The sequence below is a fragment of the Ctenopharyngodon idella genome, chromosome 5 (genome assembly GCF_019924925.1).
Source record: "Ctenopharyngodon idella isolate HZGC_01 chromosome 5, HZGC01, whole genome shotgun sequence".
NCBI classification, from domain to species: domain Eukaryota; kingdom Metazoa; phylum Chordata; class Actinopteri; order Cypriniformes; family Xenocyprididae; genus Ctenopharyngodon; species Ctenopharyngodon idella.
In genome coordinates, this window is record NC_067224.1 from 38,702,195 (window position 1) to 38,718,322 (window position 16,128).

Below are 16,128 nucleotides of genomic sequence, written 5' to 3' on the forward strand. Positions count from 1 at the left end.
GTTTCTTACCACAAAAGAGGACATTAGTACAAGAGGATTACCAAATCATTGTTTTAAGTGTGAAAATATAGCAAAAGTAACGCAGAAATTCAAAAACAATGGACTTGTGACAAGACCATAATCAGGCCTTCATTTTATGCTTTAATTTAGTGATGAGTGATATTTTTAGCTAGACAAAGAGCAGGAGAAATACCAAGCGAGTGTCTCAGAGCCAGCAAAAGCTATGAATAGAATGACTGTTTTTCTCACAGAGTAAGATGCAGCCTGCAGAACTGACATGCATGGTTGTTCTCACTGGAACTATACCTACTGTAGACAAAGCACAATAAAGTCAATTAGCCTTTTTCAATTCCCATATTTTCAAAATATAGACTTCTGGGAATCAATACTCTGGTCTCATGAGACCAAGTCAATCATTTCGGATCTAACAGCATCCAAAATGTTATGGTGTTGCTAGAGGAGGAGTACAGTAAGAAGTGCCTGGTTCCCACAGTGAAGTTCAGTGGTAAAGCTCTTATATAGGGATGTATGAGTGCTGAAGGGAGTTGTGCTTTATCAATGCTGTCATGAATTCCCACACCACTGTGTGATGTAATACAAAAACATGAAACAGAAGATGATACCCTCTCCTTATTCCCTGCGTTGTTGGGCAATGACGATATGCATTCTCCCAAGGTGAAAAACTTTTGTGGGCATGAATTTTATCCAGTCTTAAAGGGTTAGTTCTCCCAAAAATGAAAATTCTGTCATTAATTACTCACCCTCATGTCGTTCTACACACGTAAGACCTTCGTTCATCTTCAAAACACTAATTAAGATATTGTTGGATAGCTCAGTGAGGCCTCCATTGCCAGCAAGACAATTAACACTTTCAAATGTCCAGAAAGCAACTAAAGACATATTTAAAACAGTTCATGTGACTACAGTGGTTCAAGACGAGAAATACTTTTTGTGCTCCAAAAAAACAAAATAACAGCTTTCGTTTCACGAATCTTTTGTTTCGAATCAGAGGTTCAGAGCATGAAAGTCACATGATTTAAGTAAATGAGGCTTCGTTACGTCCTAAGTATTTTGAAATTTCAATGGTTCACGTGACTTTGTCAGTTTGATTCACGCTCCAAACCTCTGATTCGAAACAAAAGATTCGTTAAGCGTCGAAGCTTCATGAAGCAGTGTTTTGAGATCGGCCATCACTAGATATTTTTGAATAAAGTCAGTATTTTGTTTTTTAACAAAAAGTATTCTTGTCGCTTTATAATATTAAGGTTGAACCACTGTAGTCACATGAACTTTTAAATATGTCTTTAGTAGCTTTCTGGGCGTTTGAAAGTGTTAATTGTCTTGCTGTCAATGCAGGCCTCACTGAGCCATCGGATTTTATCAAAAATATCTTAATTTGTGTTCTGAAGATGAACGAAGGTCTTACGGGTGTGGAACAACATGAGGGTGAGTAATTAATGACTGAATTTTCATTTTTGGGTGAACTAAGACTTTAACATTCGTGAGCACCTGTGGGGGATTCTGTAGAGACGGGTTAAGCAACACTCCCCATTAAAGATCAGGGCATCTAAGGAGGTCATTATCCAGGAGTGAAACAGGACAGATTTGTCATGAACTTCTACACTCCGTGCCAAGAAGGGTCAGAGCAGTATACTTAAAATTATGGAGGACATACTAAGTACTAGAATATTCTACATTTGTTAAATTAAATCTAAGGCGTACTTATTTCTGCAATCCTTCATTTAAACAAAATTTACTTATTTTACAGATATTAATGACATATATTTCTCTGTTTTTATTATGTATATGTTTAATACATTTCAGTCTTGCCATCTTTCCATGAATATTAGCGATAGTTAAGAAAATACATCTTTTGCATTTGTTTAGAGTGGGTGTCATTTATGTTGTGCACTGTATATATATATATATATATATATATATATATATATATATTAATTCTTTCATCCAAAATGTCATTTGAGCTTAAACTTTCTAGACGGATGAACCTGCAGACTTAATTCCTATGAGTGGATTTTCCTCTATGTAAAAGCCCTGGTATTCCTGGTGTTATCAGGTTTACTGGATTTACATGTTCATGACAGAAGTAAATATTGGATTTAACTTTCCACAGAAAATCTGTAACCACTAATCTGTCACACTAGTATCATCATGTTAACACAAATTATGTTTAAGTATTGTGGCTATAAAGCATGTCTGTATTTTATCATTTACCCCAGTGCGATGTCTTACACTTTGCATGTTTTTACAAAATAAAGTTGGAATCATGTTTGTATTCTATTTGAATTATATGTTGAGTTAAGTGAAAAAAATTGACAGAAAATCTATTCAAAAAGTAAGACCAGCCCTGAAAATCTCTGTATAATTCACACACTGATAGAAGTCTATGGGACAGGATATTTCTTTTGGAAATAATTATATCTAATAATAATAATAATAATAATATGAATTTATTTTTTGGTAAATCTTTTGGGTTTACCAGCAGAGGTGCGAAGCTCATATTTTTTGAATCAGTTTTTATATTTTCAATTTTAATTTTAATTTTAGTTTCAATATTTCTCTTGTGTGTTTGTCATTTTTTGTAATGTCCATATAGCTTTTAATAGTTTTTTATTTCCGTTTTAGCTTTAGCTACTTTAGTACATCAAAATTAAAATGAAAAATTCTGCCTTGGTAACTAGCTGAAATAATAAAATAAAAAAAATGTTTTTTGTTTTTTATATCTTATTTCAGTTAGTTTATTTTATATTATTACAAGTAATGGTTTTTGTTTTACATAACTACTAACCCTAAGTGTAAGTGCATAAATTTAGCATGTTTTTACAAACTGATGAATGACTTGGAATAATTGCTTATTGCTTAAAACTACTGTCAAGATGCTGTCAATAGGGCTGCACTTGTATTTAACCTGGAAAAAAGGTAGACCTTCTTAGACCTTTCTCAAAAAGACCATTACTTACTTACCAAAACTCAAAACTGTACTTAGTATCTTAGTCATCACGGCCTGTGTCCAGATTTGAACCCACTGCATGTGTCATCAGCTTGAAAGAGATACGTTACCTTATGCAATGGAATATTTGTAAAAAACGAAGGTATTCCTAGGATTGACGTGACGCCAGAAAGACTAATGGGAGTAAACAACACAGAGGTTCCTCTCACAGTAAACTGGACCATCTGGTGGAGAAAATTACATTCCCAGAATGCCTCTTCCTCGAGATTCTGCTCACATACTCGCACAGGACAAACCGCACAGACCAATTCACTCCTGAGAGCTGAGTTCGCAAAATCAACCATTCCCATTCATTTGTTTGGTGGGGCTGGCTTTTCATATGGCCAACACAAAACTAATAATGCTACTTTAACAGGAGAGATTGGTCCTAGAAATCAATTTCTTGAGATCAACTCACACAACAGAGCGAAAGAAGGAACTATGTCATTAACTCTATAAAGGCTACTGTTTCATATTTGATTATGCAAATTTCTAAGACCTCTGAATTATCAACATAACCAACATTTTGCTGAAAAACACAATCTACTACATGCCTCCTGTCATCTGATTGATAAGTAAAAGACCTTTTAATATAATTGTAAAAATGTCCACCTTCATGTCTTTCTGATGTGAAATCTTTACAGATTTTTATGTAACAGTAAATTTCATGTTGTTAGTAATATTTCAAGATGAACACTTATTGGACTGAAACAACTTTTACTTGATTATCTATTTTTAAGAAAAATCATGTTAAAATGTATCAAATATGATCCATCAGGCTTTTGAGGGGAGTTTATTTGTTCATCTCTTAATCATTGTTGTATTCATTACATGTTTTTTATGCCCCCAAAATAAAAACTACAGAGCTTTGATCTTAAGACTAAGCATTTAAAGTTCCCCTAAAAATCAAAATGTTTTTTAGCTTTTAGCATGACTATATATTAGCCTTAATGTTATGAATAAGCTGGTGTGTTCCAAAACAATGACAAAATTCACATTTAGGAGATTTAAGCATTCAAAACTTACAGTCTCTCACTTCCGCTAAAATGTTTCACGGATTTTCATGACATCACCGCGCACTTTAGCTTTTTATCAGATCTTCTGTCCAATCGAATGCTCTCTAGAATCTGAAGTCCCGCCCCTCCTACACTATAAACAGACGCTGAATCTGCAGCTAAAATCGGTCATTTGTTCACAAATTTACTAGTTTCTATATAGTGTATGGCACATAGTGCAATATATAGAGGATAGGGAACTATTCAGACAGTGTAAATATGCTTTCCATTGACGCGAATGAAGTCTGTTTTCGCGTTAGTGTCACGTGAACCGCTGCAGCGCGAGCAGTCTGCTCTGGTCTAGAGACACAAGAGCACAGAGCGATCATATGCGCGAGTCAGCACAGACCACAAAACGTATTAGACCCATTTGAATTCTGCACAGAATGCTGTATTTTAAAGTGATATAGAGAAGATTAGGAGGAGAAAAGGTTAGATTAGAAGAAAACCAAAGCTTTACCGAGCTCAGCGGCTGGCTAAGCTATGATATAAACCGTTAATAATAATTTCAACGGTTCTGATATAAACGAGACGCTATTGGCTATTTTAAAAAAAAGAGGCGGGGCTGTTCGATATATCCTGCCCTGTCTTCCTGTTTTAGTTGAAATTGTCAACACATTGAATAATGCTGCGCTTTCCAAGACTCTTTAGTGGGCTTTAAAATATCATATTATTGGGAGATATTGGGAGACAACTGATATTTATATGCTTTTTTCTGCAAGTAGTCTGTTATACTCACTGATTTACATTACAAGCTATCAGAAATGTTTGGCCATATAAATATATAATAATATAAATAATATAAATATCAGTAAATGAACCAAATTGCATATTTTTGCTCAGTTTCATATCATTATCATACTATATGAGCCATAAAAGCCTTATGTATCAAATATGATACTCAACAAAAAACACATATTTGATATTTGTCAGCCATTACAAGGTTAATATCTTGTATTTTTATCAAAAATCTTTTCTCTATAGAAATCTTATCTTCATCTCAAGTGATCTGCACCTTGCAAACCCTCTTTTACACTAAGCAAAGCAAACTGAAGTGTTGAGAGCATTTAGATGTGGTATTACCCTCAAAGCTTTCTTGTTGATGGTGCAAAATTCTCAAGACAGGTTGTTTTGTTCTCGTTCTTTTGCAAAAAAAAAATGAAGCTGGAGTTTTGAATCACTTTTCCCCTTTTGGCTTAAAGGAAGTCTCCTACTGTGCTGCTCAGAAATCATCTTTAAGCTTTAAAGTCTCACCAGGACAGCGTATCCTCTGTGCAATCTCAAATATAACATCAATATACCTTGTCCTGTGAACTTAGGCCTTGGTTTCCTAAAGGTCTGATGTTTATAAAAGCATGCACAAACTTCAAAGCATGCTTAAAAAAAACGTGGTCTACTGAGGATTGCATTGCAAATGAGCAAAATTGCACTTCTTATCCAAGTTTGAGAGTCTCCTGTAATGAATATGTAGTTTGGGATAGTGCAAAATAAAAGGCAGTGTCAATGCAAACAGATTAAACAAACTGATGTATCAAGATATTTCAGAAATGGTAACAGCATGTGCAAATTAATATGACAGAAATGCAGGTACTAATCTGATTTGAGTTATGCACCTGGCTGCTGTCATTTGTGGCAAAATGGAGACTTTGCAAACAGAGAATACAGAGCCCTCCACAATTATTGGCACCCTTAGTAATTATGAGCAAAGGCGGCTGTGAAAATAAATCTGCATTGTTTATCCTTTTGATCTTTCATTCAAAAAATTCACAAAATTATAACCTTTCATTGAAGGAAAAGAATTGAAAGTGGGGGGAAAATCACATTATGAAATAAATGTTTTTCTCCAAAACACGTTGGCCACAATTATTGGCACCTTTTTATTCAAAACTTTTTGCAACCTCCTTTTGCCAAGATAACAGCTCTGAGTCGTCTTCTATAATGCCTGTAATGTCTATAATGGAGAACACCTGACAAGAGATCAGAGACCATTCCTCCATACAGAATCTCTCCAGATCCTTCAGATTCCCATCTCCATGTTGGTGTCCAGGACCTCCAGCAGAAAAATAGGCCCACAACATTGATCCAGCAGTATATTTAACCGTGGGCATGGGGTCCTTTTTTTTCATGTGTGCACCAAACCCATCTGGTGGGTTTGCTGCCAAAAAGCTCTTTTTTTAGTTTCATCTGACCATAGAAGCCGGTCCCATTTGAAGTTCCAGTCATGTCTGACAACTGAATATGCTATAGAATATGCTCAGAAACCCTCCCGAACAACTTGTGGGGATGTAGGTGCTGTTTGAAAAAAATTTTTAGGCTTTCTGAGACTCAAGACTCAACTGATCTCTGTAATTCTCCTGCTGTGATCCTTGGAGAGTCTTTGTCCACTCAAACTTTCCTCCTCACTGTGCATTAGGACGATTTAGACACACGTCCTCTTTCAGGCAGATTTGTAACATCTTTAGTTGATTGGAACTTAATTATTGCCCTGATAGTGGAAATGGGGATTTCAATGCTTTAGCTATTTTCTTACAGCCATTTTCTATTTTGTGAAGCTCAACAATCTTTTGCTGCACATCAGAACTATATTCTTTGGTTTTCAATCCCAGAGTTCTTCTGATTGGTCCACTGTTTTGGAACTGACATTGATGAGCGGTGCTGCCTGTAAAAGTTGAAATTCTTTTAAGGGGCCGTTCACACAGAAAGTGTTTTTCTATTCCAATGCGTTCTTTTTCCATTGTTTTTCTATGTAAACACGGGCTAGAATGACATGTATGACTGTTACACTCACGTCTCACGTCTTTTGCAGTGCCTCACACATGAGCGCCATGTTTTTAAGATGCTGTAGCTGCGTCCGACATCACGTACTGTTAAGTAGTAAATTTACTTCACAAGCATTGAAAAAGTATGTTCTTTACAGTACGAATGCGTGTAGTATGAATGAATTTGGACGTACAAAATCCGCTATGGTGTTACTGTCACATGACCTACCAGCGTCAGTTACGTCCCTTCAACACAGACTATATAGTATAGAAGTATTCAATTTTGGACACAGCGCTTGTCAAGTTAAAAGAATTTCAACTTTTACACGCAGCACCGCTGATCAATGTCAGTTCCAAAACAGTGGACCAATCAGAAGAACTCGGAGGCAGGGCAAGTGTTGCGAGCTTCTGTTTACACTAGCAAGTTAGCATGGCAACTGTTTTATTTGTTCGTTATTGCATCATGTCTCAAAAGCGCGTCTCGAGACCCTCGTGTTCTGAGCTGCACTTTTTTTAAAACCATTCCTGAGTGCTGCGTCTCACGTTTTTAGACGCAAAGACATTTAAAAGTGCGAGACACTGGCAGTGGAATGGTGGAAAAAACACAAAGGTCTTGAGATGCGTTTTTTAAAAGTTCAACTGATTTTAACTTGAGCGCCGCGTTTTTAGAATGCCATACCATGCGTGAGACGCTGCAAAAGATGCAAATGCAACGGTTTTGCACGTCCATCTAGCGTGTTTACATAGAAAAACAATGGAAAAGTAGTGCGTTAGAATGGAAAAACAGAACGCGTCTTTGAATCTAAAAACGCGAGACGCAGCGCTCAGGGATGGTTTTAAAAAAAACGTAGTGTAGAACGCGAGGGCTTTTGAGACGTTATTGCATCACGTCTCAAAAAAGAGACACGCTTTTGAGACGTGATGCAATAACAACAATAACAGAAATAACAGAAATAGGCAAACAGCAGAATTGATAGTTACGAGTTTTGACTTGGAAAAAAAGAAAATAAGATAATAATGAGTGCCTCATTCGCCATATTGCCATCAAATAAAACAGTTGTCATGCCAACTTGCTACTGTAAACAGAAGTTCGCAATGCTTGCCCCGCCTCCAAGTTCTTCTGATTGGTCCACTGTTTTGAAACTGACATTGATGAGCGGCGCTGCGTGTAAAAGTTGAAATTTTTATCTTAAAAACGCAGCGCTCATGTGCGAGGCGCTGCAAAAGACGCAAACGTAATGGTCATGCACGTCCGTCAAGCACGTGTTTACATAGAAAAACAATGGGAAAGTAGCACACTGAAATAGAAAAACGTGTTCTGTGCGAACGGCCCCCAAGACTGCATTTATTGGATCAAAAATACAGTAAAACAGTAACAGTGTGAAACATTATTACAATTTTAAATAACTATGTTATATTTAAATTAGTGCTATCAAATTGATTAATTGCATAAAAGTTTGTAAATATTTATGTAGGTGTTTAATTTTTAATGGTAACACTTTGGTATGGGGAACACATATTCACTATTAACTATGACTTTTGCCTCAATAAACTCTTAATTTACTGCTTATTAATAGTTAGTAAGGTAGTTGTTGTAGCGTTTAAGTTTAGGTATGGGGTAGGATTTAGGGATGTCGAATATGGTCATGCAGAATAAGGCCTTAATATGTGCTTATAAACAGCCAATATGCAAGCTAATAAGAAAGTAGTTAAAAGTGAGAATTGTTCCCCATACTAAAGTGTTACCATTTTTACTGACCCCAAACTTTTGAATGATAATTTACTTGTAATGCCTAAAGTGTTCTGCATGGCCAACATTTGGTATTAATCCATGCAAAACCTCCCTTAAAATGTGGGTGCGTGAAAGATATCTGCACAATTATTCTTATAATTCACCCACAATATGCTTCCAAAGAGCACAAGCAATCTGTTAGATTGAACGAGTCAATTAAAGTTAACTTTATGCAAAGCAACTTTAATAAAGGGGATTGATAACTTAGCATTTTTGATCTTAGTATGCCAAGGTGTGTTGAGTAAGCCAGCCAGACCCAGTAGCTACTAATTAAATAAGTTCAATGAATGGTACATGACTAAAAGTAAAAGTAATAAATTGGTTCGTGGTCCCAAAATTCACTGAACCTGCCGTTCCTGACCCATTTAGGCTGTACTTCATCTCTGAAAAGAGCTGTGAAGAAAGAACCTCTTCTTGACTGGGTTGCTCTGATCCGTTGTGGTAGACATCGTTAAAGAACTTGAAAATACTAATCTGGCAGAGCCTTTGTCCCCGAAGGCTAATTTCATTCTCAAGAGTTTGTCACAGAAGCACAGAAAGGAAAGTGTTCAGCAGGGACACGGTGTTCTGTGAAGCAGCTCTCTCTGAGGGGTTACCGGGCCACATCTATTTAGTCTAGCAGCTGCAGTTGCCAGGTGTTCTGACAGCATGTTGAAGCAGCATATGAAGCCTGGACTGAAAAACTCGAACATCCCTTTAGCACCACGTTTAGCAAACAATGTTTGGGGTAATTCCTCCTAGCAGTCCAATTATTGCAAAGTTAAAAGCATTAAAGGAATAGTTCTCCCGAGAATGAACATTTTGTCCGTGTATCTTTTGGTCATTTGTTTTTTGATTTAATATTGAAATCAGAAAATGAAAAAACAGCACCTTTTTCGTTTTTCATTTTTTTCAAACAAAACTAAAAACAAGAATTCGGCTTGATTTTTCGTTTTTTGTTCAGGGGTAGAAAAGGAATAAATAACTTGAATATTTGATCTCAACATGTGGGCGGGAATGAACACCCCTTTCTGCTGATTGGTCAACCATACATTAAACGGTGCCGTCATCAGTTCTTCCGCAGTTCAGTGCAGCAGAATAATAGTCCTTTGCTGCGATGGATTCTTAACACGTTTATTGCAACTACATTTAATCTCTTTGTCATCAAACATCCAGACCAACGAATGGCTTGACACAAACCATACCGAGGCAGAGCCTAGACAAGGCTTTCTTCTGTGTCCATAAATTCGGCATCTTACGCGTGTTTATCTCAGAAATATTATCATTATACTAGTTTATCTCAGAAATAACACCTGCACTCACGACTACCTAATAGCCAACACTTTTGGCACACTGCCTGTTTTATTATTGCTGACCACCTATCAAAATCTGTGTGGCAACGCTTCGCAACTCACTGGACAGCACAGAGTTATGGTAGTGAAGCCCAGACCAGTATCAATTTAAGTCATAATGCACAGAAGTCAAAGTAAATTAAAGCTAAACATAGGGGTGAATTCAGGTTGATTGGGACACTTTATGCCATTGAGATGACTGGGAAAAAGTCCCAATCATTTTTAACAAATTTAACATGACGGCACATGCTAGTCGATGAGTTGAATCAACTCCACAGCAACTACATAAATTTATCCACACTGTAAAACTCAAAAAGTTCAGAATACTCAAAACATTTGAGGAAACTTATTACCTCAAAACATTTAAGTTAACTAACTTATTTTTTTTAAGTTGGTAGAACTTAATTTTTTTGTGACAAGTGGGGCGGGGCCGAGAGCCGTGGAGGTGGAGCAAGGCCAGTGTGGTGCACAGGTGTCTCTCATTAACAATCACATCACTGGCATTCCTTCGCTCCCACGGTTCTCAGCCTCGCCCCACTCAAGTACATATAGTTAATTTACATAAACATCACATTCAGATCTTGGTTAAATGTTAGTTAGCAAAAAACACATGCTATAATAACTATCAAAGAGACTGTCAATATATACTTGCATGTATGTAATCAAACAACATACAGTATATGTGGTCTTAAAAGTTTTGCAGCCTATCCTCAACCTAACCACACGGTCTACTCTTCACCAGAATGGTAACCCTACAAAACTAACATAACAGAACCCCTGTCAATCCCAACATAACACAACATTAAACACTAACTTATGTCTCCCTATGTTAATCTTATGCAAAAACACACAAAATAACACTTAATTTCAACATTTATACAGTCTGATGCAAAGCATGCTGGGAATTAGAAATCTGCTGCAACTCAACTCAATCATATTAAGTTAGTGGCATAGTGCCATGGGCCAAAACAATTTAGTTTACTTGAAATATGTCAGTGCTGTGAACTCAAAAGTAAAAGAAAGTTTTAAATACTCATAACAGTTAATTTAACTGAATTAATTTGTTTAATTTAAGTTTGTCCTACTCAAACGAATTAAGTATTTTGAGCGTTAGGGTTTACAGTGCACTAACCATTCAGAAACATCCATTCTAAAAGTTGTAACTTCTTCCTGAGCCTCTCCATCAGTGTCCGACTCCAGTTTGAACAATGTAAGACTCATTTTGGCTGCATGAGATTCTCCAGCTTTGTTGTTGTTGAGCAACCGCAGCACGAGCTGTTAAAGCTCCGCCCTCTTCTGGAAAGCGGGCCGGGAGCAGCAGCTCATTTGCATTTAGAGAGGAACACACAAAAACGACGTGTTTTTGTTCACACCCAAATGGGGCAATTTTGACAAGCTATAATAAATGATCTGTGGGGTATTTTGAGCTGAAACTTCACAGACACATTCTGGGGACACCAGAGACTTATATTACATCTTGTAAAATGGGCATTATACAGTAGGTCCCCTTTAAAAGCAGATGATGAGAGGCTGTCTCAGTCTGTGCGGGTCAGATCTTTCCTCTCATTCAATGGTCTCAGGCATCAAACTAATCAAAAGCATCTCTCTCGCCGAATGCAGACGATTAAAGATGAATGGGCCTTTTCTGACACGCACATAATGAGAGATCAAATTTGCACAACAGAACTGATTAGCGAGACTCAAGATCGCATATTACAAAGGTCTGCATCCATCTACAGATTGGATCAAGAGCCAGTTGAGAAAAAGAAATAAACTTTTGAAGCATGCAATCCATGCCTTCAGGTTGGACTTGTACCATTTCATAAGTCAGAAGCCATGGACAACACAGGTCAATAGCAACACATACTCCTTCAGGGCCTTCAATTTGAGTGTTGACAAGATTGAGTTATGTGGTCACTGTCCTGTCAAATGCAATAACTGCAATAAGGCTGAAGGAAAGCTGAAGGTTTTATTTTTTTTTTTTTCCCGTACTATGCCTCCTCCTCTCAACCGTGTAATGCTTCCGCTCAATACTAACCAGAGGCCCTGACACAATAGGCAGGTCTGATACGATCATATTCTCCAGATCTGTGTGTGTGTGTGTGTGTGTGTGTGTGTGTGAGAACAAGGAAAATCGAGAGAGTGCAGACATAAAGAGAAAGGGCTTCACAAAGGAAAGCAAATGTATTACCTCCTGTTAATGAGCCGATCAATGCGCCGGTCACTACAGCTGTCAGGATCCCTTATCAAAGCTTCAAAAGGACACCTTCGTCACGGACACACATAGACGCAGATGGAGGACGTCCTGTCTGATACGCCATACATTATCATCTTTCATCACATCAAATGACAAACAAAATCAATACAGGTGTGATGACTATGAAATCCATAATCAGCCTTTTTTTGTGTTTATTGTTCTGTGGAGTTGCAGGCAGACAGATGGAAGATGTGGTTGGCATGGAAACAGAGATTGCCAGAGAGGTTGCAAAGCTGTTGAACTACAAGGAAATGGCACAAAAGCTCGAGGCATCATTATCACGCCATCATCGTTCGGAAAGACCAGGGAGGCCGCACTTTGGTAATTGTTTATTCAAAGGCTAACACTCACTGTTGAAGTCTGGACCCCCCAGAGTCATTGGGCTGATTTCAGTGTTTGAAGAGATGCTCGAAGATGAGATGCAGTGGGCGGCCGGGATACAGGTAGTTTGGCATAAGCATCTGTATGTCATTACAAGCACAGTAGCGCACTAAGAATCTTTAGATATGCCAGACTTGTATGACAGAGTGTGGTACAAATATTTAATGAGAATTCTAATTTGAAAATTCAATTAAAGGAATTCAAAATTCTATTACTGAATTCAGTTTCTCTTTCTCTTCTCTTTCAGTTTCCTTGCCTTAAAGGGTTAGTTCACCCAAAAATGAAAATTCAGTCATTAATTACTCACCCTCATGTCGTTCTACACCCGTAAGATCTTCATTCATCTTCAGAACACAAATTAAGATTTTTTGATAAAATCCGATGGCTCAGTGAGGCCTGCATTGCCAGCAAGATAATTAACACTTTCAGATGCCCAGAAATTACAGTGGTTCAACCTTAATGTTATGAAGCGACAAGAATACTTTCTGTGCGCCAAAAAAACCCCAAAATTACGACTTTATTCAACAATATCTAGTGATGGGCGATTTCAAAACACTGCTTCATGAAGCTTCGAAGCTTTACGAATCTTTTGTTTCAAATCAGTGGTTCGGAGTGTGTATCGAACTGCCAAAGTCACGTGCGGTTTATTTATTTTGCAATTAAAATCAAATCCAGGTTTGCTGTGCTTTTGTTTAGGGCTACTCAATTTGGCCAAAATGTTGTGATTATCAGTATGATATCAATATGGCTATATAATAATAATAATAATAATAATAATAATTATTATTATTATTATTATTATTATTACTATTACTAAAAATATATATAAATGTTACTAAATAAAAATAAAATAAGAAAAATACTATTGTAACATTTAACTGTAAAATAAGTAAATAAAAATAATATAACAAATAAAAATGATAAATATTATAATTATTACTCAATAAAAACAAAATAAGAAACTAGAACAATGTAATATATTTTGCTGACTTGTGTACTTACATTATCCCATACGTTTCCAAGAATGTTTAAATACAGAGAAATAAGCAATTTTAACCAGCGCTGCGTCCGAAATCGAATACTTCTCTACTATATAGTAGGCGAAAAACAGTATGCGAACAGAGTAGTATGTCTGAATTCATAGTATTCGAAAAACTGTAGGCGAAAAGTACCCGGATGACTTACTTCTGGTGAGATTCTGAAGTGTGCATACGATGGACACTTTACTATCCCATGAGGCCACAGGAGAGGATTTGTGAATGGAGTTGAAGGGACGTAACTGACGTTGGTAGGTCATGTGACAGTAACAACATGGCGGATGTAGTACGTCCAAAATTATTCATACTTTATACTGTATAAAACATACTTTTTCAACTGTCGTGAAGTAAATTTAAATTCAAATGTAGTACTTATTCAACAGTACGTGATTGCGGACGCAGCTTAGGACACAGACCTTGTCCATGCGTTGCCTATCAATGACATCATACCTGCGTTACCCTCGATTTCCGGTTTTATTTTGTAGAAACCATGGAAACACCAAAGACGCTTCAATATATTATGTTTTATTAGACAAGGGAACAACTGTTTGGATATATTTATAGACAGAAAACTAATCATTGTTATATAGCTCAACATGTTTAGTCTTATTGTTCGAATCTCGTTTTCGTTTATATTAATATGATATTCTAATATTGATCTAGCTTACTGCAGTGTGCAACACGTGTCTCATAGCAGCCGCCGAGCAAACGCACAGAGTAACGTTATAACAATTTTCAACTCACTCAAATGTATCTAATATGATAAACAGCGCAGCGTTACCCCACATACGCTTGACCGGAAGAAGCGGAAGTGCGTCATAATAAAAGCTCCACTGTCATAATAAAAGTCCTGCTCTGCTTCATACTACAATAATGTTAATAATCTCATCCATGAACATGATTCCTGCCTGAGTCCCGTCGGATTCGTTTCCCCTGGCTGTGAGGTGAAGATGACAACTCCCACGATTCAGCGCTCAAACTCAACGTCATCAAGCTACGCCTTTGTTTTGAATAGGTGACCTCTAGCGGCGAAAAACTGCCTTTATTGTGCCAGTAAGCAAATTCTGAGAAATGCTGTTGATAGTGGATCAGACCGAGCACCAACACACTTGTAGTCAATTAGCAGTAAAGGGGGCGTGTCCACTCATGAGGTGGGAGGTGTCTGTGTTGCATAGCATGTTTGTGAATTTGGGGGTGGAGCTATCAAGATAGGGGTGTGGTCCTTTTGGGTAGGGGCGTGTTTTCAAATATCAACAGCGTTTCTCAGAAATCGCTTACTGCACCTTTAAACTGCCAACATCCCACCAACAAATGTTAAGCATTTAACAAATTACATTGTGGAGAGATTAAGACTCAGATTTAAGGTTTTCAGTTGGAAAATTTTTAAGATTTAGAAAGAGCAATCCAGACGTACTAGTTTTTAGGACTGATGCAAAAACTGTCTGGATTGCTGTTTCTGAATCTTTGAGATTTTTCAAATAAAAACCTTTATGTTTTGGTTCTGAGTGCAATAGTGCAGAAGAGTTCGTTTATTAAAAAAAAAAAAAAAAAGAACACTTTCACTTTTCTTTGACTCTGATCTTGAAATGAATGCATGTACCATGCTCTGAAACCACTAAAGCTTTATGTAATACACCCAAAAATGAAACCTCTTTTTTTCTGGGCCATAATGCTTTGTTGTTGCAGGCTACTGAGTTACTCAAAGTTTTGAAAAGCTTGAATAAAACTCTAGTGTACTGATAAGAACATCACAGGGCAATATATTCAGTGGTGCTCAGAGTTTACGGGTGGATTTCCTCAAAGCTTGATCTCACGGTCTGAGCAGAATGCTCAATGAGATCTCTATGAAAGATATTCAATCTATTACACTGGGCAAATAGAATTAGAGGACTTAATTTACTCCGCAAACGTAATGTGAATATGCCTTATCAATGAGTTACCCATCAATGCTTGATAACATCAGAGACTTGTGGGAATCTTATTTTGTGCCTTTTTTTCTCCAAAACCTGACTTTCAAAGATTTCCCCTCAAAACCTGGTACAATATCTCCTATATTTTCAAAAGAATAACTAATCATCTCTATTCTCTCTGATCCTTCCAATACTCCTTGAGGTTTGATGCCCTGCCAACCTTTAATTAAAATCCAGAGCAGCGTCCCCTTGGGCCATGATCCCTGCTGAGAGGAAGAGCTTTTCTGTCGCACTTCCAGCTATCTGATACTTCGCCTGAAAATATTACAGATATTACAGGTATCGTAAACCTCTTTTTGGAGATTGATTTGGTGGACAAGCAAATATGTTGCTTTGAAACTTCTCTGTCTCGTGGCATCAATTACGAGAAACTCCAGGGGACTCATGAATAAAATGTTGCGAAATCAGTATTGTTGTCTTGTTTCTCAGTAAAAACATCCTTAATACATTTACCCAAGAAAATCATTATTTTATAAGATATTAAGAGAATCTTGAAACATGTCCATATATCATAAAACTCAATTCACTGACCTTAGAAA